Source organism: Misgurnus anguillicaudatus, chromosome 21, assembly GCF_027580225.2.
Source record: "Misgurnus anguillicaudatus chromosome 21, ASM2758022v2, whole genome shotgun sequence".
In the NCBI taxonomy this organism is placed as follows: Eukaryota; Metazoa; Chordata; class Actinopteri; order Cypriniformes; family Cobitidae; genus Misgurnus; species Misgurnus anguillicaudatus.
This window is the reverse complement of record NC_073357.2, coordinates 12,145,158-12,172,430: the sequence shown is the minus strand read 5'-3', so window position 1 is coordinate 12,172,430 and position 27,273 is coordinate 12,145,158. Positions and strand designations below refer to the sequence as shown.

The window sequence follows — 27,273 nt, the reverse complement described above, 5'->3', positions numbered from 1 at the left end:
CAGGACAAAACAGTGGAAACGACGAGGAAGGAATGGAAGAAGCAGGACTTATGGACAGAGATAGATTTGGAAAAAGACGGACAAGAAGAAGATCAATAAAGGTAATGCCAAATGTGGAAAGCGCAAGAAGGAAAATTATGAAAAAAGGACAAATGGAAAGAGGCAATAGATATGAGGTGTTAAAGAGGCTGGAGGAGACGAACTAACATAATGGGTTTTAAATGTATTTTTTTATTATTTTTAATGGTTTTAAGTTGTGTGACTTTTAATGCAAGGGGACTAATGGACATGGGAAAATTCGAAAAACTAATAGAAAAATGTAAAAGGGAAGATATTATTGCTTTACAAGAAACGAATTGGAAAGAAAATGGGATGATTGAGTATGAAAAGAGATGGGATGGAAATATTTTATATAATAATGGTGATGGAAGGCTGGGAAGAGGTGTGGCTTTTTATTGAAGGATGATGTGTTTAAAGTGAGTAAAATTGTGTATAAGGATAGCATTGGGAAATGTATGGTGATTGAGATCAATTATGAAGGAAAAAATGTATTTTAGTGAATGTACATGCACCAGTGGAGGAGAAGGAAAAGAAAGAGTTTTTTAACATTTTAAGAAATATTGTAAGGAAACATAAAGGGCTCTATCTTACACCCGGCGCACTGCAGCGCAATGCGCGACGCAAGTGTCTTTCGCTAGTTTACACCCTAATTTTCACGTTTAGCGGCGCGTTGTTTAAATAGCAAATGCATTTGCGCCCCCCGTTGCGCCCATGGGTGTTCTGGTCTGAAAAACGAGGTGTGTTCAGGCGCATTGTTGGCGCGTTGCTATTTTGAGGCAACTAAAATAGACTACGCCATTGACCAACAAAAACCTAGTCTAAATTCAATGGCGCAATATGTTTTATGTTATTTAAAGAGGGCATTAGTAATATGCGCCTATAAACGGGAGGACAACGCGGGTTTGCTTATCACAAAGTACATGAATGCGCAGCAGCACAAAAATGCTTTTAAATATGGAAGATTAAAGGATTGAATGTAAAAGATTATTATTTAGTCTCTTGGACATAAATGAGGACTAATTATGAGACGTTAAAAGGCACAAAGAGCTGCTTCACCTGTAGCCTGGTAAGAAAATAAATGCTTTGCTTTAAACAAATGCATCTGTTTTTAAATGTTTTTAAATGCTACCTCACGGATTTATTGTATATGATGACTCTGTACCTGTGGATATGGTCAGATGAGAAACATTTTTCAGTAATGCTAAAAAAAGTCTTTGCTAAAAAAGTCTTTGCTAAAAAAACGCTGTCCAAAGTGCTGAAACGTGCGGAGAGCCATTTGTAAATTCTTTATCTCACATACTTGCATTTTTTGATGATATTGGATAGCCATACATTTAAAGCAATTAAAAGCCTGCTTTTTTACTTCCATGACTAAAAGAAAACGGGTTTTAAAGGTTTTAATAAAAAAATTTACAATTTCAATACAAGTGAAAAACAACACAATTTTTTTTAACATTAATCTTAAACTGGGGATCTTCTTCCTCCGCTTAGTTTTTCAGTTTACAAAGTCCGTCATCTAAATAGGGATTAGACATAGCGCCAGCGCAACAGGCTTTTAAAGGGGATGAGAGCTGAGACTCTCATTGGTTTATTGAACGTTACGCCCAAAATACTCTCATTACAATAGGACCAACCCTTTTCGACCATGCGCTCGGCGCAAAAACCATTTTTCTCGTCGTTAAATTAGCAAAAGTGGATTCGGACACGCCCATTTAAATGTTGCGCTGTGCGCTTTAGACAATGCGCTTAGATCGTTAAAATAGGGCCCAAAGAGGTAATAATGATGGGGGATTTTAATACTGTGTTCAGTAAACAAGATATGGCAGAAGGAATGGTTTTTAAAAACAGAAGACAAATAGTGGGGCAGTTTGTATGCCAAACCAGAATTGATTTTGTTTTATGTACAAGAAATGTGGAGAATTTTATAGAAAATATGAAGTATAAGGAAACAAGTTTTAGTGATCATATGTTTTTGGACTGGAGTAAAATGCAAAGAGGACCAGGAGTTTGGATTTTAAATACACAAATTTTAAAGGATGAGCACTATGTGTCAAAGGTTAAGGAAATTATAGAAAAAGAAAAGGAAGATGGAATGTATAAAGAGGATATGGTGGGAAAATGTAAAGTTTTTAATTAAAAAATATTCAATTAAATATTGTAGTTCAATACAAAAATGTAAAAAATACAAAGAAAAAGAAATGAAAGAAAGTTTAGAAATGGAATTAAACAAAGAGAATAAGGGCATACAAAAGATTAGGGAAATTGAAGAAAAAATAAAAGAAATAGAAGAAAAGAAATATGAGGGGGCAAAATATGTGGTGGAGGGAGAAAAATGTACAAAGTTCTTTTTTGATCTGGAGAAAAGCAGAGGGAAAGCTGAAACAATAAAAGAAATAAGGGGTTCAAATGGAGGAATTGTAAAAGGAAATGAAAAGATTTTAGAAGAAATTAAGATTTTTTATGAGGATTTGTTTAGTGCAAGGAGCGTGGAAGAGGAGAAAACAAACACACTCTTAAATATGATAAAAACAACAGTAAGTGAGGAGAATAAAAAGGAATGTGACCAAGTGATCAGAGAGAAAGAGATTGAAATAGCAATAAAGGAATTGAATAAAAATAAAAGTCCCGGAATAGATGGTTTGGGAACAGAATTTTATGTGTGTTTTAAAGGAGTTTTAACAACGATTTTAAATGAGGTTTTTAAAGAGATTTTTGAAAAAGGAGAAATAAATGAAAGAACAAGGATGGGGTTAATGAAGCTGATATATAAAAAGAAAGGAGAAAAAGTAGATTTAAAAAACTATAGACCAATCACGATGCTGAATACGGATTTGAAGATTTTAGCAAAAGTTTTAGCCAACAGGTTAAATGAGGTAATGCCAAGTATAATTACAACGAATCAAGTATATGGAGTTAAAGGGAGAGATATTGCAGATATAACGATGAGTATAAGGGACACTATATGGTACATTAAAGAAAAAAATGAAGAGGGATATATAATCAGTTTGGATTTTGAAAAAGCTTTTGATAGGGTGGAGCATGGGTATTTATTTGGAGTTTTAAAGAGTTTTGGTTTTGGAGAGAATTTTATTAAAGGGATACTTCACCGATTTAGCATTCAGCTTTGTATCTGTAGAAACCCGGCAGTATTACTGAATGACCATGTTTCCCTCCATCATTTCCCCCTGAGAGGAGAGATATCTGCATTTTGGTTCTGCAAAAAAGTCCTCCGATGATGCAAAAATCGTCATATTACATCATCGGAGGACTTTTTTGCAGAACCAAAATGCAGATATCTCTCCTCTCAGGGGGAAATGAGGGAGGGAAACATGGTCATTCAGTAATACTGCCGGGTTTCTACAGATACAAAGCTGAATGCTAAATCGGTGAAGTATCCCTTTAAATGGATTAAGATTTTATATAAAATAAAATAAAATGTAACAAAAATAAAATGTAATGGTTTTTTAACAGACTGTTTTAAAATTACAAGATCAATTAGACAGGGTTGTCCGCTCTCAGCATTATTATACTCGCTGGTATCAGAACCTTTAGGACTAGCCATAAGACAAAATGAGAAAATAATAGGGATAGAAATTGAAGGAAATAAAGCAGATGGAAAAGTTTTTCAATATGCTAATGACACAACGTTAATTGTAAAAGGACAAGAAAGTATCAAAGAAGTTATGAAGGTTGTAGGAAAATATTGTAGAGGGTATGGAAGCAAAATAAATGAGGATAAAACAACATATAGGAGATTTGGTAAAGCCAAGGATTTAAAAGATTGCTTTGATTTTAAAGAAGTTGAAAAAAATGAGGATTTTAGGTGTTTTAATGGGGAAGAATGAGAAGAAAGTAAGAGAGGAAATGTGGGAGCAAATGGTAACAGATATAGAGAGGAGGTTACAATTTTGGAAACTAAGAACTTTAAATTTGAAAGGGAAGGTTTTAATTTTAAATGTTTTAATGGTGTCTAAACTTTGGTATATTTTATATGTATCGGAAATCCTTTATGGATGGAACAAAGGTTGAAGAAATGTTTTCTTGATTTTATATGGGAGGGGAAACCATCGAGGATTGCATACAACACAATTTTAGGGGCGGTGGAAAAGGGCGGTTTAGGCTTAATGGATGTGGAACAATGAAAAAATGCTTTGAGAGTGAAAATTATTAAGAAATATCTAAATGAAGATATCAAAACTGAGTGGAAGAAAACAATGAAATACTTTTTAACCTCTTAAGGCTCGTACAGACTACATGACTTTGAAACGTAGGTCCGAACTGTGCGGTTCACACTACATGACTTGCTCTCTGTGAAATCAGGAGTGTTCACGTTGTTGAGCAGTTCACACCACACGACACAACGTGAATGCCCCACAACAGGAGGTAACGCACTACACTACACGAGTTGCGAACAACTCTATTACCCAACGATTCTATCTTGTCTACAAACCACGTTCTGTCACGAAAAATCACGCGATAAAACAAACCGGAAATGACGCGAAACTACACGCGCGCCGGTAAAAACCCACAGAAGAAGAAACAAGACGCGCAAAACTTTTGTTTTTATATATAGACTTCAGACAGAAATTAGTGCTGCAAACCGTTTGCGCGATGCAAAGCCGCAAAAGAAAAAAATTATAGAGATGTGATGTGGAGAGGTGGATCAGCACCACACGCGGACAGCAGGGATTAAAGATTTGAGGTGAGTAACTGTTAAAGCTTGTTTAATATAGCTGCATGCTTATGTTTGGCTATGATCACATTTAAAATATCAAAGTGTTGTCTACTGTGCTTAAAAGCTGTGTTTCTTAATTTAATTATCGTTCAAATAGAATAGGACAGGCTTCGCAAAACATGATTTGGAGAGCGTTTGTCTTTGACCCTGCGATTCTATGCAACAGGTTTGTGTGATTTCATTTCAAACGAATATGAACTGAATGTTGTCATAACGTTTTTTCTGTCTGGGTATGTTTTTGAACTTTTTTGTGTCTTACAGGTGACACGTTCAAGTTCATCAGGTTCAAGTCCAGGATGGGAGACCAGCACCATCTCACAAATAGTTTTGGATGTTCTGCTCTGTACCAGGTTATAAAGGACGATTTCTTGAAGGTAGGGTTATTACAAAATATAAAGATATATATATATATATATATATATATATATATATATATATATATATATATATATATATATATATATATATATATATATATATATATATAAAATCTACTACTTCATTTTAAAAAAAGAACACCCATAACATTGTGGACATCAGCAGTTGACTGTCTTTGATAAAAGTATTTTAGTAAAAAGTATTATTAGAAACAGGGATATAGTTCTGAAAAGCATAAGTAATTCTATTTTTATGTCTATACATACCTGTATACATTAATTTCATAATTTTATCTGAGCTTACACTATGTGTATATTAAAGTATTTTGTGTAGAAACATGAATTGTGGAACTAACACAACAATAAATATAAAATTACTTCTAAACCTAATATTGTAATATTTGTTATTCTACATGTTGTTTAGTTTATCGTTATACTTATTTATATGGATTAAGTAAGAGGGGGTCTCATTTATAAAGCATGCGTACGCACAAAACAGGTCTGGAAACATGCGTACGCCAGTTCCCACGCAAAGGTTGTGATCTATAAAAAAAAAAATTAATGGGAGAATGGGCTTGCATGGTGGGATCTGAAGATAATTCATGTACGCACACTTGCAGAAAGGGAACATTGCTTTGTCTGTCTTAATAATTTTTGGCATATGCCTTTTTGGCTTTTGTGCATACGTAGACTTTTAGTAAGGATCCTACGCACAGTTTTATAAATGAGACCCAAGGTGTTTGACTCACAAAAGCATGGCTATCCAACTTTGTTCTGCATATAACTATGCAAATAAATCCATTGTAAACTGTAGTCTTGAATATATAATAATTTAATCACTGACATTTGGTGTGTCCTATTGTTTTAGACACCATCAACGTAAGGAGAGTGGCATACCATAGTCATGGACTTCGAAAGGAAGTGGCAGTTTCCACATTGCTTTGGGGTACTTGCTACCACTCCAGCTGTAGCAGACTGCTGACCACAACATGGATGATGTGCAGTGGAAGATTCACGGGATGTGTGCTTTTCAACCGATGAAATACACCTCACATCGCAATTGTATGGCAATAGCAAAAGTGCAACGCAATCTGATGCGGGACAACTTTGCCTCACCAGCGGGTAGTGTTTATAGGCAAGTTCATCACATTTTAAAAGGAACTGATGTAGAGTTATCCCTGCAAAAAGCAGATTAAAGCCAGTTATTGTCAGTTTAGGACATTCGTTTTCTTGTGTGTTCTAAAGTCCTGTATTTGTAAAGAACACACATGTGGTTCACTTATTCATTGTTTTAAGTATTCTGTTTATTGTTGTGTTATTATTGAATACATTTTAATTGCATACAAATCAAAAGGTGCAGGAATGTAATAAAGGCAATCTGCATGTTGCAATTAAGTGCCTTATACTAACTTTATTTCTTGATCCACACTCATTATTCACAGAACATTAACAATGTTTCTATACTAGGGCGATTAAACATCAACATATCTGATCATGATAAAATTTATGGCGATTGTGATGATAAGCTCTGGGCATTTTTACTCAATGTGGATTAATATAACAGCCAATCACACACAATTATATTACGATATTTATATATCACCCAACCCTTAAAGGAGCTCTACACGGGGAGTTTTGTAATGTTTAATTGTGTTAATGTGGCGCACTGCATGTGTTCTAACAATGTATATTTTGTCTGTTCACATAATACCCAGATAGCACACGTACGTCGCGGAGATGTCTGCGCGATGTCTTGTTTTTCGTCTGGAAGACGTATTATTTAGGGCGTTTGCTCATCTGGAAGGCGTCGCCGAGACGTCCGACCCAGCTGTTTGCAAGACACCCAGCAGATCTTTACAAGATGTATGTTATTTAGAACGATGGCGAGCCGCCGTTTCCCAGATCTTTACAAGATGTTAGAACGGCAAGCCGCTCTTTCACAGATCTTTAGAAGAGCTTTAAAAGATACGGAGCCGCTCTTTCCCAGATCTTAAGAAGAGCTTTAAAAGATGCGGAGCCGCTCTTTCCCAGATCTTTAGAAGAGCTTAGAAAGACGGTAAGCCGCTCTTTCCCAGATGTTTGTAAGATTACAAGATCCCTCATTAACAAATTGAATTGCCCTAAACTACAGCAAATTATTTCTACACATATACACAATACACATCTACACATGCAAGCTGTGTCATCGATATTAAGTAATTAAAACACCATTTTCAATTGATCTTAAAACAGGCAGTTTTTGATTTTATAAAACACATTTATTCAAATTAAACAATGAAAACTTTCATTCATTTATTTTTAAATATATTTTTACATGACAGTATGCGAAAACAACATAACATATTTAAAATAATCACAACCTTCCGCGTCTGCTTTATTAATCTCCATTTTAAAATAAAACATTTTAAAAAATTACCAGGAAATAATCGTGAAAGGCTGCTCTTTCTTTATAGCTTTAATTGGGATCTAAAAGATAAAATTACCCGAAAGTGTTGTCATTGTTAAATAAATTACGGATGTGCGTCTTTACGTCAAGGTCGTGATTCTACATAACAACATCCGCTTGACCTCGCAATGACAAGAAGAAGAAAGGCGTGGAACACATGCTTAAGGTATGTAGTAATAATGCATTTAAATAATAAACTGTTTGGTGTGGAATCATTTAAATAATACCTTGAAATTGGGTTGATAACAGTTATTCATGCTTTAATATTGATATTTCGCCCACCTGTCTGACGTTAATTTATTTTGATCGTTCATGTAAGTAACTGAGTCTTGTGTAAGATTCTAGAAAGATATAGTGGCTTACTTTTTTTAAACGATCAGTATTATGGTTGATATTTGTATTGCACTTGTTAAAAATAGTTTTTGCCCCCATTTTTCATTTCATGAGCTGAACTTAAATATTTTCTATGTCCCCAAAAGGCCTATTTCTCTCAGATATTATTCACAAATCTGTCTAAATCTGTTAGTGTTGCGTTTATAATTGTGGTTAGTGTGTGTGTAAGGCCCTGCCTGTGAAAACCCAGCTAAAGTCTTTTTTGTGATGTATTGTTTTTTTACATAAAATCATCCTAAACAATGAAAAGAACATTTTGTAAAAATATCTGATCTTTAATATTGTCTGAGTAAGATTCTTTATATAAACCCTCAGTCTGTTAATTTTGTCTCCAGCGTCCAGCCTGTCAAGATCTTCAGATGATGTTTGAGAAAAAAGTCATCATCCTCTTCGTCACTCTTCATCCGTATTTGGGGTAACAAACACCTGCTTCCCACAAGAGACTGGACCGCTGAAGTCAGGTGGTCAGTCTTTATTTGCATTCATCCTAGAACCGTCAAGACTGCCTTTTTGCAGCTGCAATAGCAAAGATAAATGAATTAGGAGTGTAGCTTTTAAAATGCTTTTACTATTAAATGCATTATTTTGATTTATTTAAACTTAAGAATCAAATAGGTGTGTAGTTTAGGTAAAATTCTTATAACTGCATTTGTCTGTTTTACAACAGATGTAACTAAGTATAAATTTACTGTTTTTTTTATGTTGGATGGATCATCAGACCTGCACCTTCCTTGAACATGTTGGTAAGGTAACACTTCATCTGAGTAAATGATGATGCTTTTTTATAAGAACTTTTCATAAATAAATATTAATATTGTTTTTTTTTTAGGTAACTTACTCTGTATTTGTTCACGGTGGTCACCCCAGGGTCTCAGGACTCAAAACAGGTGCTCTATGGATTGAACAGAAAATGTAGTATAAACAAGTGTTAAGTTATGTCTTTAAATGCCACTAATAATGTGTTTCTGTTTTCTTTCTCATTATGCTAACACACGCTCTTTTACCCCTCATGTTAGGTGGATCAACACTCCAACCATCTGCATTAGGGACTGAATAAAGGATGCCCTCTGTAGCTGGGAATGTTAGGTCAGGTAATTTGCATTTGATATATTTTTAAAGACACACACTAATGCTGCTTGTACACCGCCAGCGACTAGCAACACAATCTTGTTCATTCCAATGGAAGCTTTGCCCCATTCAGCAACATGAGCAACTGTGACCATCGACAACAGGAAGTGGGCATGTACAGCTATGCCACAACGTTGAGGAAAGTTTAACTTGATGAAGGACTTTTGGGAGCAACTACCAATGAGAGTGAAGCAGTGAAGTTCGTGTCATCACTCTTTAGTCATTTACTGAGAGGATTGTTACTCATTTATTTGTAGTTTTTACTAGGACAACCAGAATTGGGAACGCCTTCTGATAAACTCATTAAAAGAAATGGCTGAGACACAGTGACTAGGTTGTTGGTGGTGTGAATGCAGCATAAGGCCTTAAACTGTCTGTGGCAAATATTTTTAGCACCCAAAATAAATAGGGGTGCTGCTTTTAAAAGAAAACACCACAGTTTTTCAATATTTTACTATGTTCTTACCTCAACTTAGATAAATTAATACATCCCTATCTTTTATCAATGCATGCACTTAATATTTGTACAGCGCGTCGTGAATGTGTTAGCATTTAGCCTAGCCCCATTCATTCCTCAGAGCGCAGTAACATCATCACTCCTGACCACTCCCCCTCTTTTGAGTTTGAGTGAGAGGTGGAGTAATCAGGAGTGATGATGCTACCGCGCGCCGAGGTTGAAGTGCTGCAAACTTAGTGCTCTTTTGCCATACAATATAGTTCTCATTTTTAACCGCTTAAAAAATTGCCACGTTTTATTTTGTGCCACCATACTTACTCGTGTAACTACTTATGTAACAGTCTTTAAATAGGGAAAACATGAAAGGGTTGGGTGGCTTCTAAATTCATCCCTGTTTGGATCCTAAGGAATGAATGGGGCCAGGCCAAACGCCAACACATTCACAACACGCTGCACAAAGATCAAGTGCACGCACCGAAAAAAGATGGGTATGTATTAATTTGTCTAAGGTAAAAACATAGTAACATTTTGGAAAGCGGTGGTGTTTTCCATTTAAAGGGATAGTTCACTCAAAAATGAAAATAATGTAATTAATGACTCACCCCCATGTTGTTCCAAACTTGTAAGACCTCCGTTCATCTTCGGAACACAGTGTAAGATGTTTTAGATTTAGTCCGAGAGCTTTCTGTCCCTCCAAAAAATGTATGTGCTGTATACTGTCTCATTTCCAGAAAGTTAATTAAAACATCATCAAAGTAGTCCATGTGACATCAGTGGGTCAGTTAGAATTTGTTGAAAAATAACGATTTATTCAGCATTGTCTTCTCTTCCGGGCCTGTTGCGAATGCGCGTGCACAATGGCGCTGCTGACCTCAGTGTTATCCTCAGAAATGTTTGCGAAGATTGTTTGCGAAGATTTTGTTTACAGCGTCTCCCTCAGACTGTAAACGAAAAAAGCTTGGGTGCACCAGATAACACGCCAGCAGCGTCGTACGGCAGCAGTGTCATGCACACGGTTCACAACAGACCTGAAAGAGAAGACAATGTCGAATTAAGTCGTTATTTTTGGACCTAAATGTATTTTTGATGCTTCAACAAATTCTAACTGACCCACTGATGTCACATGGACTACTTTGATGATGTTTTAATTAACTTTTTGGAAATGAGACAGTATACAGCACATACATTTTTTGGAGGGACAGAAAGCTCATGTGACATCAGTGGGTCAGTTAGAATTTGTTGAAGCATCATTAATACATTTTGGTCCAAAAATAACGATTTATTCAGCATTGTCTTCTCTTCCGGGCCTGTTGCGAATGCGCGTCCACAATGGCACTGCTGACCTCAGTGTTATCCTCAGAAATGTTTGCGAAGATTGTTTGCGAAGATTTTGTTTACAGCGTCTCCCTCAGACTGTAAACGAAAAAAGCTTGGGTGCACCAGATAACACGCCAGCAGCGTCGTACGGCAGCAGTGTCATGCACACGGTTCACAACAGACCTGAAAGAGAAGACAATGCCGAATTAAGTCGTTATTTTTGGACCTAAATGTATTTTTGATGCTTCAACAAATTCTAACTGACCCACTGATGTCACATGAACTACTTTGATGATGTTTTTATTACCTAACTGGACATGAACAGTATATCGTACATATTTTTAATGGAGGGTCAGCAAGCTCTCGGACTACATCTAAAATATCTTAAACTGTGTTTCCGAAGATGAACGGAGGACTTTAGGGTATTATTTAAATCAACTAAATGAAAAAAAATCCTTAAATGGTTACTAAAATTGAGGTCAGATTTTTGAAAACTTACTGTCTTGATGGTCATCCAAAGTTCTCGGTACAGAAAATCTGTTTTGTATGGATCAGAGTTAGACATTGTCATGTAATATATAACAATGTAATAGCAAGTGTTATGTTGTTTTTGAAAATGCTGTGAAAATGAAAAAAAGCTATTTGTTTATCCACTATGCTATCAAATGCTCTTTTACCTTGCATGTTAGGCGGATCAACATTCCATCCATCTGCATTAGGATCTACCTTAGAGACACTCACTGGAGCTGTAAAGGGAAGCAGGTAAGTTGCACAACCCATCAAGCCTTTGTGGGGAACAAGGTTTCTTGTAGAATTCTTAGACTAGCAATTTTTGTGTGAGAACTTTCACATGATAGAAATTGTTAAACTACAAATATGGTCAACCATGAAGCCATCTGAGTCTATATTGTCTGAGAGAAATTCTTACTCAAGAATTTGCATATTGCTATAGATATGCAGAGTACTTATCTTGAAACAGTCGTAAAATATTAATGTTTTTTGTTTTGTAGGTCACTTACTTTTCATTCGTCCTTGGTGGTCACCCCAGGGTCTCTAGAGTGAAAATTACTCAATCTATGGATTAAACAGAAAATGTAGTTTTATGAAGTGGTATGTTGTCTTTAAATGCCATTAAAAATGTTTTTCTGTTTTCTGTCTCATATAAAAAATACTCTTTAACCTGCCCACTGGAGCTGGGATTGGTTAGCTGCATTTTTTACATTTACAAATAAACACACTAAATCCTAGGCTTGGACCTGCCTTAGGTTTTAGCATCCAAATTAACTAGGGGTGCTGATTTTTAAAGGAACACGTCCACATTTTGGGAATTTAGCTTATTCACAGTATCCCCCAGAGTTAGATAAGTCCATACATACCATTCTCATATCCGTGCATGCTGTAACTCTGTCTGACGCAGCCCCCGCTAGCTCAGAACAAAAGACTGGCAGTGAATTTGACTATACAAATCACAACACATAATAGGAAAATGTTTGCGTTATTTTGTCATGTTTGGAAGCCGTATGCTAGATGGAGCCATTCACTTCCAGTCTTTGTGCCAAGCTAAGCCAGCGGGGGCTGCATCAGACAGAGCCACACCACGCACAGGGATGAGAAAGGCATGCATGGACCCACCCAACTCCGGGGGACACGGTGAACAAGCCAAATTCCCAAAATGTGGGCGTGTTCCTTAAGGATTTAGGGGTATTTTTGAAGTTAAATGAAGCCGTTTTACCTTTTAAACTGTCTCTTTTATAAGGACTTACTGAATTTCTTTTTGCAATTTGGGACATTCTTCCAGTTGTGGGCAGCTTTGTGAAAAAGGCTGGAAACTAAAATGCAGGTACTGTTTAATTCTTTTGTTTTTTTACAGCTATGAAAAATAATGTGTTATTAATTGTACTGTCTATTAATTAATGATTTTATACAGTGTAACTGATTCTGCTTACTTGACTCATGCAGAATTCTGGCCTCGTGTTTGGTCCGTGCTGTCTTTGGCTCTTGCATCTCCATCATCCTGACCCTCTTTAGCAGCCTGTCCATGTATTTATTTGGAGGCCACCATGAGCACCCATCTGCATAATATGACTTTGTTACTCAGTTGTCCATGCTCCTACAAATTCTACATTTTTTGTAAAGCTGCAACAAGTTGAAACCCTACAATTATTAACATTTGATTTTGAATTATGTAATTCAAATACATGAATAAGTAACAAAAGCAGAAATATATTAAGACATTACCTTTTTGTTGATTGTTTACTGATCTATAAATCCTTTTGCATTCTCATAATTGATCATCATAACTTGGTATACAGTGGATGTGTGGCTGTAGATAACTTTCTGAAGTCAATTTAAAAAGGCAAAAGTTAATAAATGCTAAATTGGTCAAATATACATTGTTGTATTTTCACCATTTTGATCTTATTTAGGCATTTCATAACTTGGGGGAAATTTACGTATACGGATGTTTCAAATCAAATATTAATTTATTAATGACAGCTAATCATTTTATAAAGATTTTTTATAACAATATTTATTTATATAATATCAATTTAATACATTTATTTCGTTACACCTACATCACTGAGCGCAAGGGAGTGCAGCCAACAAATACATTCAGGTGTGTTTGACTTAACACCGAGATGCGCAGACAGCACGTGGTATGACATCAAGTACCGCGAGAGTTTGGGAAAGCCCCGGAAAAGGTTTGAACTCGCGGTACTTGATGTCACGATTGGTTTGCGCGTAGATCAGCATGAAGTCAAACACATCTGAGAGATATGTGGGCTGCCTGGCTGCACTCAACGTTGCGATCATTCAATAGAGTGGAACCTCGTGTAGAACGATCACAGAACGATTTTTTGTTCTTTTCCAACTCGATTTTTAACTCCCTAAACTAGTAGGATGTTCCAACGGGTGAAGCAACAGTGCTGACGGCAGTTTCAGTGTCAAGGTAAGTTAATATGTTATGCATGCATGTAAGTTAGTCGATCTACAGAATTATCGTCTTATATTAATGTTCTATACGCGATTAAAAGCTGATTAACGTTTATCAATGCAATGCTATTCAGGTCGCTGCAAAGTCCCGAAGCCACGTTGTAACGTTAACTTTACATGTTACGCACTGGTGGGGATAAACCAGCCAGTTTAATAGAGTTATTAAATGCCTTAAACCTTTCCCGCCCTGTAACGTTACGTTAAAATGGCCTTTATACGGATTACGTTAATTTCAGTCAGACCTTTTCCTAAAAACCACTCAAAACCGTTAACGTTGTTCTATTGGAGTGGTTCGATAATTGTATTTATTAATTGTTTCAGTTATATTAGTTATATATGTTCTTTAATTAGTATTTCTAACAATTAAAACCCGGAATGACAAGCTATACTTACCAAGATTTTGACGATCAAACTGACAGAAAAACTAACTTAAAGCCGACTATTAAACCAAAAACATACTTTTACAACGTGAAGAGGAACGTAATGTGTACAAATTTTATTATTTACAGGTTATTAATAATGTTATTTGCGACAAAAAAGTTGAGGGAACTCGAGCAAATAACGGTCTTCTGGTAAATATTGTGGTCACGTGATGGCCTCGCGACATATAAGTCGTTTCCGGTCGTTTCTCAAACGCACAGCTGCGTTCTTTTTAAAATATTTTTAATATATTTTTTTAAATAATAAGAAATACAAGTTCAGTCAGGGGGTACATTATACATATATAAAATAAAAATAAATAAGGCTGCGTCCATTTTTTTTTTTATTTTTTTTTTTATAAGGCTGCGTCCTAGAATGTTGCATGTCTCGGCTGCCACGTCATCAAGCATCGTCGAAGGACATCTCAATCTGTTTGTTTTCTCTTTTGTTGTTTTAATTAAATTACAAAAGGTTTAACTGTCCATGTTGTAAAGACCGTTGATACATGACTTTTATTCACTGTACTACAGTATTGGATTTTTTTTGGTGATGCATTGCTAATTTTCAACTTCTCTCTTTAAAGTTTTCATGCCATGACCACTGGGGCGGAAACCATTATGACATTGCCTTGGACATCAAACTAAACCATCTCATTCTGGCTTTTGAGGTGGACTCTAACCTCGAAATCTCAGAAGGACAGGTCTAAGACAGGTCTCCATAGGATGCAACCTTGCATTTGAGAAACACCCATAGAACGGTCAACTTACCCCATACTCTAACCTGAATGCAGGGATCATAAAACTTTATCTTTTACCTTAATTGTTAGATGGGTGTTGATACCAAACTTTTTTTTCTCGTCTACCCAGGAGAAAGTCATGGGTTCTGCTGCTAAGGTTGTCATAAAGTATGCTTTTTTCCATTTGTTGCATTTGGCAATATTATCAAAAGACATAAATTCTGAAAGAAATAAGATAATTTTCAAAGCATTAACATGAATATAAAAGCATTAAGTCATTAATGACCATCTTTTATTATTGTTTATTTACAGCGTCTTTTATTCTGCTTACCTGACTCATGCAGAATTCTGGCTTGATGTTTGGTCCACCTGTTAGCTGGCTCTGGTGCTTGGTAGTCTTCTCAAACCTCTGAATCAAGACCACCATGAGAGGCCTTCTGAAGACCATCATTACGCTTCAGATCCAGTTGTCTTTACTATGAGGTAAATCTTTTTTAACTGCAGCATTGAGCGTTATGTGCGTCGTTAATGGCACTGAACGCCTTGCATTTTTGCCCCCTACTGCAACATGCGTTTTTGAAGGAGCGCTAAGAGCAGAAAAGCACCCGACGTCATTTCCATTGTCCAATTGAATATGGGTAGAGGCAGGCCTTCCGTTGTAGGACCGATGTTTACAGTTATTTGAAACAAACATACTTCAGTTACTTACTGTCTCCTGTGTGTTTATGCACCTCTCACCTTCGATCAAAGTCAGTGCAAGAGTCCTCTTTTTAAAGTTTCTGCTTATATGACAGTTAAGAGCAAAAGAGCGCTCACGCTTCAATATTTGATTGACAGGACAGCTGCCTCGGTGGTTGCCTAGCAATATAAAAAGCTGCGCTGCACTGCACTTCTTTTTATAAAGTGACCAAATAAAGGTGCACTTTGTGTTTCCACGTCTTTAAAACGCATTTGGTGTGATTGGCCCCCAACAAGAGTTTTTTCTGCCACTTTTTATTTTTTTCAGCTTTTGCCTTGATATTGTATTTTACATTGGTAAATGCCTATGGACATTGGCTACTAGCGTTCTGCATGTGTAAATGCACATCGATGCGAACAACGACGCAAACGTGTAAATGAAAAGTGGCGCATAGCTTACTGTGTAGAGGCATTGGGGTAGGTCTGACAAAATCAGCCTTAATGACAACTGCATCAGTCTTCAATAATGGTTTAACTTTTACACAGATAAACACTCACTTTGTCTATCCAGACCTCAAGGTTAGAGTTCAGACAGATTCAGATAGTTGGTTTTGTTCATTTTTTAAGTGTTTTGTTGATATTTAGTCCTAATTGATTATGACAGATTTGTTAAAGCCTTGTCTGTCAAAATGAAAAAGTTTAGTTCAACCTCTGGTTGTAAAGCAGATTTTGAACCAGTCTTCTTCAATTGTGTCACTAGCCTACCACAATCCCTGTGCACCAGCTATGGAAAGTGCAGACCAAACTTCTACCTCCACCTGTGAGTCTCTTCCCATATTTAGTAAAGTAATGAATGTGGTCTTACAAATGAAAGTTTTTTTAGGGTACATTATTTTAATTACCAAATGATTTCTCGGATGAATTGGATAAAAAGACAATATTTTAGTTTTCATTTATGAAAACTGGTTGTTGCTGCATGAACTCAAGCACATTTATTTTAAACACATCAACGCAACGTCATTGCTATAAACCAATGCAGCTATTTCGGATAAAAGATAATGCGCCTCAGGTCACACAAATCAAACACGAAGAGTTGTCATACACAGTGTGTACAGTCAGTCATTCAAATTGGATATGCACAAAAATCACATTTAAACTGACAGTGTAAACATAGTCTATGAGATAAAACAAAATTTTTTAAATGTAAGCCTTGCTAAATACCTTATTTGTCACGACAGGGTAGGGAAGTAGGACGCATACGCAGATTTCACAAAATAAATAACATTTAATGATAAAATAGGAAACCAAAAACACGAGGAGTAAAATGACGAACAGGTAGCAAACATAGGAACATCCAAAATGTGACACGGGGAACAGAAAAGGTAGTAATGACAATGATCCAGCAGTGAGCAAACAGAAGACAGAGGTATATATACACACAGACTAAATGACAAACAGGTGTGATGAAGCAGGTAATTAATCAATGAATGTCCAGGTGATAACAATCGGAACAGAGACAAGACATGACACGGATTAACCGTGACATTACCCTCCCCTCTACGAGTGGCTACCAGACACTCACATAAAACACAACAAAAACAAAGTCTGGTAGCGAGAGTCCAAGGGAGGGGTGGAGGGCTTGGGGACCCTGGTGAAGCCGGCAGCCGCCGGGATGAGACCAACAGGACGGTTGGCCGGACTGCGCCAGGAGAACCGGAGCGATCGCTTCGAGAACCAAGGCAAACGAATTACCCCCCTCCTGGGAATCGTCGACGATCAGATGCCCCCGGAAATCATCTCCCATCCCCTCGCGGAAACGGAGACCCTCGGTAGCCACCCCGGGGAAATGATCGGGCGTGGTCCGTTCCGGATCCCCCTGCGAGCAGGATGGTGGTCCTCCGAGGGACTGTCGACGACGACTCAACCGTTGGGGGACCGCCTGGGCCGATCCTCCTCCCGCAGGAGCGAGCGATCGCTCACGGTGGTCCCCAAGAGACATCGCGGCTGATGGGGAATGAACCCCGATGTCACTACTCCCCCTCGACGAAACTCCTGGGGGAGCCGCCCTCCGTGAACCTGCTGCGTCCAGTTTGGCTGGATCATTCTGTCACGACAGGGTAGGGAAGTAGGACGCATACGCAGATTTCACAAAATAAATAACATTTAATGATAAAATAGGAAACCAAAAACACGAGGAGTAAAATGACGAACAGGTAGCAAACATAGGAACATCCAAAATGTGACACGGGGAACAGAAAAGGTAGTAATGACAATGATCCAGCAGTGAGCAAACAGAAGACAGAGGTATATATACACACAGACTAAATGACAAACAGGTGTGATGAAGCAGGTAATTAATCAATGAATGTCCAGGTGATAACAATCGGAACAGAGACAAGACATGACACGGATTAACCGTGACATTATTACCCATAGTTTATCCTCTTTATACTATGGTCACTTGCTTTTGTTTATTTTGCAGTACAAAATAGGACAGGACAGATAAGAAAAAAACATTATTTTTATTAATTATTTTATCTAGGGGTCAATAGATCTAGTTCAATCAACACCCTCACCATGCTCTCCCAGCTTTAGGTGCTTAGACCTGTTTTTCTAATCAAACAATACAAGGGCAGATGTTTCGGCGTTATTGCCTTCATGGCATGAAAGATTAAAATCTGCATTTAAACCCAAAGGGGATATGATCTTTAAATAAAATTGCATTGTCATTTTCTTGATTACAACCATAATACTGAACAACTTTAAAGGTCCCGTTTTTCCTGTGTTTTTTGAAGATTTGATTGTGTTTACAGTGCGCAATGTTTCACATGCTGTATTTTTCACACAATCTACTTATCTATATAGTGCTTTCACTGTCCTAAAAACGGGCTGATGTCTTCTTTGTCCTATGAAGTCCCTCTGATTGTGTAGCTTGTTTAGTGTGTTGTGATTCAATAGCAGCTTATCTTAGCCAGGACGAAGTTTAGTCAAACACACTTGCTTTGACGTCATTCAACCGGGAAGTAGAGGGCTGTAGTAAAAACCGGCCGTTCGCTGTATTGGAAGGGGGATTATGTTAAAGAAAATACATTGCCTGGCTGGCAGTGAACTTTGAGCTTTATCATTTACAGGTATTATTTATGCTATTACAGCAACATTACACACTAACTAAAGTTTGAAAAATGGGATCAGGAAAAACGTGACCTTTAATGTTTAAGTATTGAGAAAGAAATTAATTCTTACTGTGGTGGAGACATTGAAAACTTTTAAAAAGAGGGGCATTTTGGGTGTTTTATTTAAAGACCATGTCCCCTTTTAGCCTGACTACATCAGACTTTGTACTTCCGCTCAAGCAAAGTAGCAGAGAATGGTATTACTCGGCTGGTCCCCTTTGGGTTTAAATGAAGATTTTGATCTTTCATGTTTTTAATATTTTGGTTTTTCTTTGGGTGCAATTTTTATAAATGAAATACTTTGTCTGATGTGATGATGTTCTCATTGTGTTCTGTTGTTACAGATAGAACTGAACTGGAGTCTGGTAACTAATGCTGTGTTCGAGACAACTTGGATGTTGGATATTATTGACCTCAAACCCGTAAGAAGTCTGGAACAGCAAACAAAGTTGAGTATCCGACCTCTCAACTTGGGACAGATCCATCAACACCGACCTCAACGAGATGCGTCATTTGACATTGCAGACAAGGTGGTGGCTAGCCTTTCACAGCCTTACATGAACCGCAAACAAACTTTAAACAATTTTTACTGCACATATTTATGAACATGAATGTTAAATTATCCAGTAACCGTTTTCTGCCATAATTGGCACAAGAGCACAAACTTCTCCTGGCGTCTCATTATGTGGTAAACACGCAAATGTGATACGTGATTGACTGGAATGCATTGAGGTTGGAGGTAGGATATTTAATGACATAACATCAGAAATCCGAGTTGTCTGTAACACTGCACAATATTTCACAGAATTGTCACCACCTGATTATCCTCCCATGTTTTTAACACAACCATTGATTGCTTGCTGCCTTCATCCGTGTGACCAGAGACATTTGTCCTTTGTATCTCTCAAAAAAAAGAAATCTATATTTAATGTTAAAAAACACTTACTGTGTTAGATAACTGTGCTCTTGGAAGTCAGCTTAAGTGAACAAATGGTAATGTTAATGAAAAGTTCATTTTTGTCACAGTTGCAAACTAACAACCACACAGAATATGAAGAATAGCCAGAACTGTGGTAATAAGCTAGCCCTAAAATGTTCTGAGAATCTTGATGTATTGGACACAGGTGTGTAGTATCTGTTATTTATACCACGGGTGTGTTGAATGCTGTATTCTGATTGGCTGAGAAATGTTCCGTGGGTATGCATTCATTTCTGATAACCACACACCTAACTTGTCAAATGTCTTAAAAGTAGGCACCAGAGCAATGTTTGTGGTAACTGTGGTATTAGAGGAATAATTGACTCCGGTCCTTTGAATTATTTGAAAATAAAGCACACCTGCAGTGTAACGGCACTCCGCTTCGGGTCGTGCCGCATTGCACTTTGGGTGTGCATTATTTTCTTTTAATTAAATGGCCCGTCGTCAATTATTCCTTACATATTGACGGTTGACAGGTTTGTTTGCATGTAATTGCGTTATTATTAATTTGGGGTTGATAGTCCAATGTCGATTTTTTTTTTCTTTTTAGATCCTTTCTCTTTTTAATGCAGAACTTAAGGATGAACCACCCTGATCTACTAAGATGCACAGATTCAACTCTGGCCCAGCATCATCCCCACACCTCATCTGCCATCAGTTTAATTTAATTTCTGTCAATTGCAAATGCTATTTATTTCAGTTATATTACAACTTAATGTTAACTTTAATTGAGACTAGTATTGTGTAAAGCTGGGGTTTCCAAACTTTTCATTTCAAAACCTATTAAACAAATGTAATCTATTCTAGACCCACTAAAATATTTTTAAATATACATTTTTTAATGGGGTAAAACATATTTGTTCTCTTTCAGTGGAGTCATATTATTTTCATAATATTTTATAATGTAAAGCTGTGGTTCTTAACGCCATTCCTCTAAGCCCATTGCTCTGCACATTTTGTTGACTCTTTTATCTGACAGACTCAGTTCAGTTCATTGAGATCTCTTCTAATGAGCTGATGATTTGAATCAGGTGTGTTAAATAAGGGAGACATACAAAATATGCAGGGCAGTGGGCCTCGAGGAATAACATTAGGAACCACTGATGTAAAGTAACTATAAGTTTATTTGCAAAACCAAATATTTTATGGTATATTCTTTCAAAACCATTGTCATTGTTAATTATTAATTTGGCCAAACTGTTGTTGCATCATTAAGGTGCGAAACACACCTTAACCTACTGTGTGACCGACAAGTGGGTCCTCCTGACCCACAGTTTAAAATCCCCTGGTGTACCGAATGTTGTATTGTAATTAAAGTCGCATCTAAGTCTTGTGTAACAGTCTCCATTATTTAAATTGTGATTATATTCACAGTTTCACATGGTACTTTCAGCACTTACTACATCACAGTGTTTTTAATGCTTTAATTTTTAGGTTTATTATAAATTCATTCATTTTTAAAGAATTCCTTCTTTATGTAGAACATGCAAAGTCTAAAATGTAAAGTGTCATGATATGCTCTGGGTCTTGTGCAGTGATTAAATAAACAGATGGTAAATGTCATAGCTTTGCAGTATAGCTCTGGATGTAATGAACATTCAGCACATAGGTTTCATAAATTTAATTTGGTAAACAAACTTGTCAGAACAATTCATTCTGTGATGCTGGATAATACCTGGTCAAATTAATACATGTATAATGTGTTTCGACATTGTATAAGGTTTCTTCATTTATACAGACATCTGTTAGAGAACGGTGCAGAGACTGCTCTCCATTATTGGTTACAGTATATTTGTTAAAATGTTGCCAGTAAGATTATTTCCGTGTACAAGGTACTTTCTTTGAGTACCTTTATGTGTTTTATTCTGCACTTAAAGCATAAACGCAATTTAAATGCAGGAGTCCCCTCGTCCTTACTGCCAAATATGCAAGTGAAATTGGATTAAACGCATACAGTATACATACGGGTATGATTTCATGTTTCTATATTACACGTGATACGAGGTAGGGTATATAAAAATAATATTTTATGAATGCTAAATAAATGCCAAACTCTTAAAAAACTGGCAAATTATATACAGCTGAGTTTTTTTATCTTTTGTTTGTGTTCAATACAATTAAACAAGAAATAAGTGTAAACAATGAAATGAGTTGAGCATTTCGGTCAGCTGATTCGTCTGCGTTTGCTCGGATTCAAGATCTCCAGAAGATGCATGCAGCTCGTAAAATTTTCGAATGTTTCAAGACATCGCCAAGACGTCTTGCAGAGATATTGCAGACGTCTTACTTTTCAATGTTCGCAGCCGATCTACAGAAGATGAAGCGATATTTAGCAGACGTCTCCGCGACGTACGTGTGCTATCTGGGTATACATTCAAATGTACTACATTTCACTAAAGCACTATTCATATTGCCTGTTTTTGTAAAATATTACTCAATGTGTTTTATACTTTTATACTTTGTTGCATTAAATGTATTACTTTCCGATAGACCATTTATTTCATGAAACAGCACTGGGAAATTCAATCTAAACCCTTTAACAAGTTTAATCACCTTATTGATAAATGTAATACATAGTAAAGTCAATAGTTTGTAAACAAAAACACATCGGGACCGCACATGTCATGTATGATATGTGCATAGGGTAGGTTGTTCAGGTGACAACATTGATCCGCTTCTGTCAGTCTCCTGGGCAATCGAATATCATCACCATTATGCTTCTTTTGAGATGTGATAAGAGAACTGGGTCTTCAATATCCCTCGATTCCAAAGCCATGGTTCCCAAATGAAGTTGATGTATATAGTTGTTTGTGAGTCCACTTGTGCAAAAGTAAAGTCTAAAATCAATAAAGAAATGGATTGTTTTCAGTTAATATTTATATTCACACTTTCATTTATTTTATTTGTTTATTCAAACTAAATATGAGAATTTATTCCTTGGTTTAAGCTCTTTCGACTGGTACAAAAGGCAGATTGTAATGTAGCTGAATATCCTTTAATACACAATATATAACAATAAACCGAATCACCGTAAAAATAATTATACACTTTATAATGTTTTACAGACATATCCCAAAAATAGGATTACGATAATATTTATTTATATGGAAATATGACCAATTAATTTACATTTGACCATATAACATTTAGATAATGTAATAATAACATTTGCTCACCTGGCTGTTTTACAGCGTTTGCTATTTCTCTCCACCGTTTCTTTTTCTCAGCGCAGTTGTTGTACATATATGTGAAACGTCATACAGGCATTCATAACTGTGACATGCTACTCATCTTTCCGTGGACCTCAACCCCTGGTCGGATTGGCTGTAGCTCGTGACATCACAGGAGGGCGAGTCGCGCGACAGCTCCAGATATCTAGCATGCTAGATATTTTTCTGGTGTCAGCGACGCGTCTGCGAGGCGTCTGCGAGCGTCTTTGATGCGTTGTTGGCTCTTTCATACCAACAGATTCGCGAACGTCGATCGCCCGCTAATCCCCCGCAATTTGCACCCGATCACACCCCGACCTGTCGGCGAGCGAACGACTTGCAAATCGGGCTTAAATCTGGCTTAAATCATGTAGTGTGAACTTAGCTTTAAGCGTCGTCTTATCCTTTAGAGTGGGGGGGTGAAAAGTTGAAGTGCATCTTCAAATGAATATAACTCTGGCACTTTTTGGTCTAGAAGCCTAATCTTGGTCTTGTTTTAAAGAAGACAATTCAAGGTTTTAAGCAGGTGAAAATATTTAACAGAAAAATTGTTATAGCAGTTTACATTTATTTTAATAAATAAAAATAATCCAATAACACATTAATTTTATTTAAAAAATTATAAAAAGGTAATTTTTTTTAAAAAAGTAATAATGTAAACATGAAGCCATATGTCTCAAGCAGTTGCAGGGGTTAAAGCAAAAAAAATCCTGAGCCTGAACTTTTGCAGAGGGCGGACACATTGTTGAAACTAACTAGTAACGTATCTGCCATTAACACTTGACAAGCTTAAAATACAGATTATGATGGGCTATGTGAAACACCAATACAAAAGAAAGGTTACTCAAAATATATTTCACTAAAATATGGTGCAAACACAAATTTTTTTTAACTTTTTTGTCATCATTTACTATATGCCTCAAAGTAAACCATCAGACTGAACAAAATCAGTCACTTTGTGCATTTAAAGGTAAATACATCAATGTGGTGCATTATGAGAGTAAAAATAAGTTGCTAGATCTATGAGGGATTTAATGTTCTTATTAACAATTTTGTGCTCTATTAGTAAAATCTTTGGTTGCATATACAGTATTGTTCAAAATAATAGCAGTACAATGTGACTAACCAGAAGGTTTTTAGTATATTTTTTATTGCTACGTGGCAAACAAGTTACCAGTAGGTTCAGTAGATTCTCAGAAAACAAACAAGACCCAGCATTCATGATATGCACGCTCTTAAGGCTGTGCAATTGGGCAATTAGTTGAAAGGGGTGTGTTCAAAAAAATAGCAGTGTCTACCTTTGACTGTACAAACTCAAAACTATTTTGTACAAACATTTTTTATGGGATTTAGCAATCCTGTGAATCACTAAACTAATATTTAGTTGTATGACCACAGTTTTTTAAAACTGCTTGACATCTTTGTGGTATGGAGTCAACCAACTTGTGGCACCTCTCAGCTGTTATTCCACTCCATGATTCTTTAACAACATTCCACAATTCACTCACATTTCTTGGTTTTGCTTCAGAAACAGCATTTTTGATATCACCCCACAAGTTCTCAATTGGATTAAGGTCTGGAGATTGGGCTGGCCACTCCATAACATTAATTTTGTTGGTTTGGAACTAAGACTTTGCCCGTTTACTAGTGTGTTTTGGGTCATTGTCTTGTTGAAACAACCATTTCAAGGGCATGTCCTCTTCAGCATAGGGCAACATGACCTCTTCAAGTATTTTAACATATGCAAACTGATCCATGATCCCTGGTATGCGATAAATAGGCCCAACACCATAGTAGGAGAAACATGCCCATATCATGATGCTTGCACTTTCATGCTTCACTGTCTTCACTGTGTACTGTGGCTTGAATTCAGAGTTTGGGGGTCGTCTCACAAACTGCCTGTGGCCCTTGGACCCAAAAAGATCAATTTTACTCTCATCAGTCCACAAAATGTTCCTCCATTTCTCTTTAGGCCAGTTGATGTGTTCTTTGGCAAATTGTAACCTCTTCTGCACATGCCTTTTTTTTAACAGAGGGACTTTGCGGGGGATTCTTGAAAATAGATTAGCTTCACACAGACGTCTTCTAACTGTCACAGTACTTACAGGTAACTCCAGACTGTCTTTGATCATCCTGGAGGTGATCATTGGCTGAGCCTTTGCCATTCTGGTTATTCTTCTATCCATTTTGATGGTTGTCTTCCGTTTTCTTCCACGTCTCTCTGGTTTTGCTCTCCATTTTAAGGCATTGGAGATCATTTTAGCTGAACAGCCTATCATTTTTTGCACCTCTTTATAGGTTTTCCCCTCTCCAATCAACTTTTTAATCAAAGTACGCTGTTCTTCTGAACAATGTCTTGAACGACCCATTTTCCTCAGCTTTCAAATGCATGTTCAACAAGTGTTGGCTTCATCCTTAAATAGGGGCCACCTGATTCACACCTGTTTCTTCACAAAATTGATGACCTCAGTGACTGAATGCCACACTGCTATTTTTTTGAACACACCCCTTTCAACTAATTCAACTAATTGCCCAATTGCACAGCCTTAAGAGCGTGCATATCATGAATGCTGGGTCTCATTTGTTTTCTGAGAATCTACTGAACCTACTGGTAACTTGTTTGCCACGTAGCAATAAAAAAATATACTAAAAACCTTGATTATTTTGGTTAGTCACATTGTACTGCTATTATTTTGAACAAGACTGTATGTGTGGAAACAAAATTGCAAAGTTTAGAGTATCTTATAAGACACAGAATGGTTTTTACAGAGTCGGTTTTATATAAAATTGGTTTAGCTCAAAATGCTGTGTAAAGTGTGCAAGGAAAAAGAAGAGGGGATTTTACATATGTTCTTATTTTGTAAAGAATTGGATAATTTTTTAAGGAAATGTAAAAGTATGATTAAAGATTTAACTGTGGATTGGAATGAAAATGAATTTGAATGGAACAGAGTGGTCATGTTTGGTTGGGCAAAGAAAGGTCAAAACAAGAAGTTTATAAATCTGTGTATAATGTTGATGAAAAGTGCAATTTGGGAAAGGAGAACTGCTTAAAGGAGAACTGCTTAAATTTTCAGAATTTTAACCCTTCAAATGCTGGTTTGTTTACACAATGCCACTGTTGTTTTTTATGGAAAAAAAGACACCTCCTTTGCAGCGGTTGTAGTCTTGTGATTTCCAGTACAATATATTTTTTTTCATTCAAACTGTTCACACACGCACACACACACGCTCACACACATGCACACACACACGCACACACACACGCACATTCTGGTTTCCATGTTTTCTGGGGACATTTTATAGACGTAATGCATTTTATACCATACAAACTGTATATTCTATTCCCCTTACCTACCCCATTCTCTAACCCCAACCATCACAGAAACCCTTCTACTACTTTACATTTTCAAGAAACATCATTCTGTTTCATTTATAAGCTTGTTTTCTCATGGGGACCTCAAAATGTCCCCACAAGGTCACAAAAATACTTGTATTCCTATCTTTGTGGGAACAAAGGGTCACCACAACTTGATAATTACCAGGTACACACACACACACACACACACACACACACACACATACAATTTTCAGCACACACATACAAACCACACTCTGACATCCATACCAACACACACAATTATACCTTCATAATATATCTATTTGGCTCTATAATATGCATAAGCAGAAAACAAGAATAAAGCGATAATTTGCTTTATATGCCAAACCTAAAAAAATGGCACCATCTGGTAAAAAATAGTAAAAATAAAAATTTTGAAGCCTTGCCAACAGAATGAAAGCCTGTTAACAAAGACTGCATCATTTTATACACTCAAAAAAATAAAAAAGTTGGATTTACTAAAAAAACCTTCGTCAAGTGGGTTCCACATAGCTTTGTTTAGTAATCTCAACAAATAAAATGTAAGTTGTATTTACTAAAAAAGTTTATGTAAAGTTGACAATTTAAATGTAGTATGGACTAAAGAAATCCTAGTAAAGTCACTATTAAATATACTTATTGTTATGTTGTATGAACTAAAGAAATACTTAATGTTATGTTGTATTAACTAAAGAAATCCTAGTAAAGTCACTATTAAATATACTTATTGTTATGCTGTATGAACTAAAGAAATACTTAATGTTATGTTGTATTAACTAAAGAAATCCTAGT

At 36.5% G+C, this 27,273-nt stretch overlaps 3 long non-coding RNA genes across 19 annotated transcripts; 2 read left to right on the top strand and 1 right to left on the bottom strand.

The window, feature by feature from the left end:
* The first annotated feature begins 4,222 nt into the window (after positions 1 to 4,222).
* LOC129436019 (uncharacterized) lies at positions 4,223 to 12,026 on the top strand. Of its 9 annotated transcripts, none has more exons than XR_012360162.1 (9): positions 4,223 to 4,762; positions 4,893 to 4,961; positions 5,057 to 5,169; positions 6,041 to 7,784; positions 8,347 to 8,472; positions 8,730 to 8,754; positions 9,028 to 9,102; positions 11,603 to 11,675; positions 11,924 to 12,026. It is a non-coding gene; the product is annotated as an uncharacterized lncRNA (long non-coding RNA). The 9 variants fall into 9 exon arrangements; XR_012360163.1 differs by having other exon boundaries at positions 4,224 to 4,762; positions 8,354 to 8,472; positions 8,730 to 8,750; XR_012360161.1 differs by having other exon boundaries at positions 4,224 to 4,762; positions 8,354 to 8,472.
* On the bottom strand, positions 8,266 to 15,381 carry LOC129436061 (uncharacterized). 5 transcript variants are annotated; one of them, XR_012360172.1, is made up of 7 exons: positions 15,142 to 15,381; positions 13,152 to 13,250; positions 11,933 to 13,067; positions 11,591 to 11,659; positions 11,413 to 11,450; positions 8,850 to 9,084; positions 8,266 to 8,527 (listed from the first exon to the last, which is right to left on the bottom strand). It is a non-coding gene; the product is annotated as an uncharacterized lncRNA (long non-coding RNA). The 5 variants fall into 5 exon arrangements; XR_012360168.1 differs by lacking the exon at positions 15,142 to 15,381 and adding an exon at positions 14,301 to 14,914; XR_012360169.1 differs by lacking the exon at positions 15,142 to 15,381 and adding an exon at positions 14,301 to 14,914 and having other exon boundaries at positions 8,850 to 8,903.
* On the top strand, positions 13,061 to 21,231 carry LOC141353146 (uncharacterized). 5 transcript variants are annotated; one of them, XR_012360158.1, is made up of 6 exons: positions 13,061 to 13,863; positions 14,911 to 15,038; positions 15,194 to 15,231; positions 15,376 to 15,546; positions 16,502 to 16,561; positions 19,259 to 21,231. It is a non-coding gene; the product is annotated as an uncharacterized lncRNA (long non-coding RNA). The 5 variants fall into 5 exon arrangements; XR_012360157.1 differs by having other exon boundaries at positions 14,911 to 15,084; XR_012360156.1 differs by lacking the exons at positions 13,061 to 13,863; positions 14,911 to 15,038 and having other exon boundaries at positions 15,048 to 15,231; positions 19,259 to 19,444; positions 20,444 to 21,231.
* Positions 21,232 to 27,273: the final 6,042 nt, after the last annotated feature.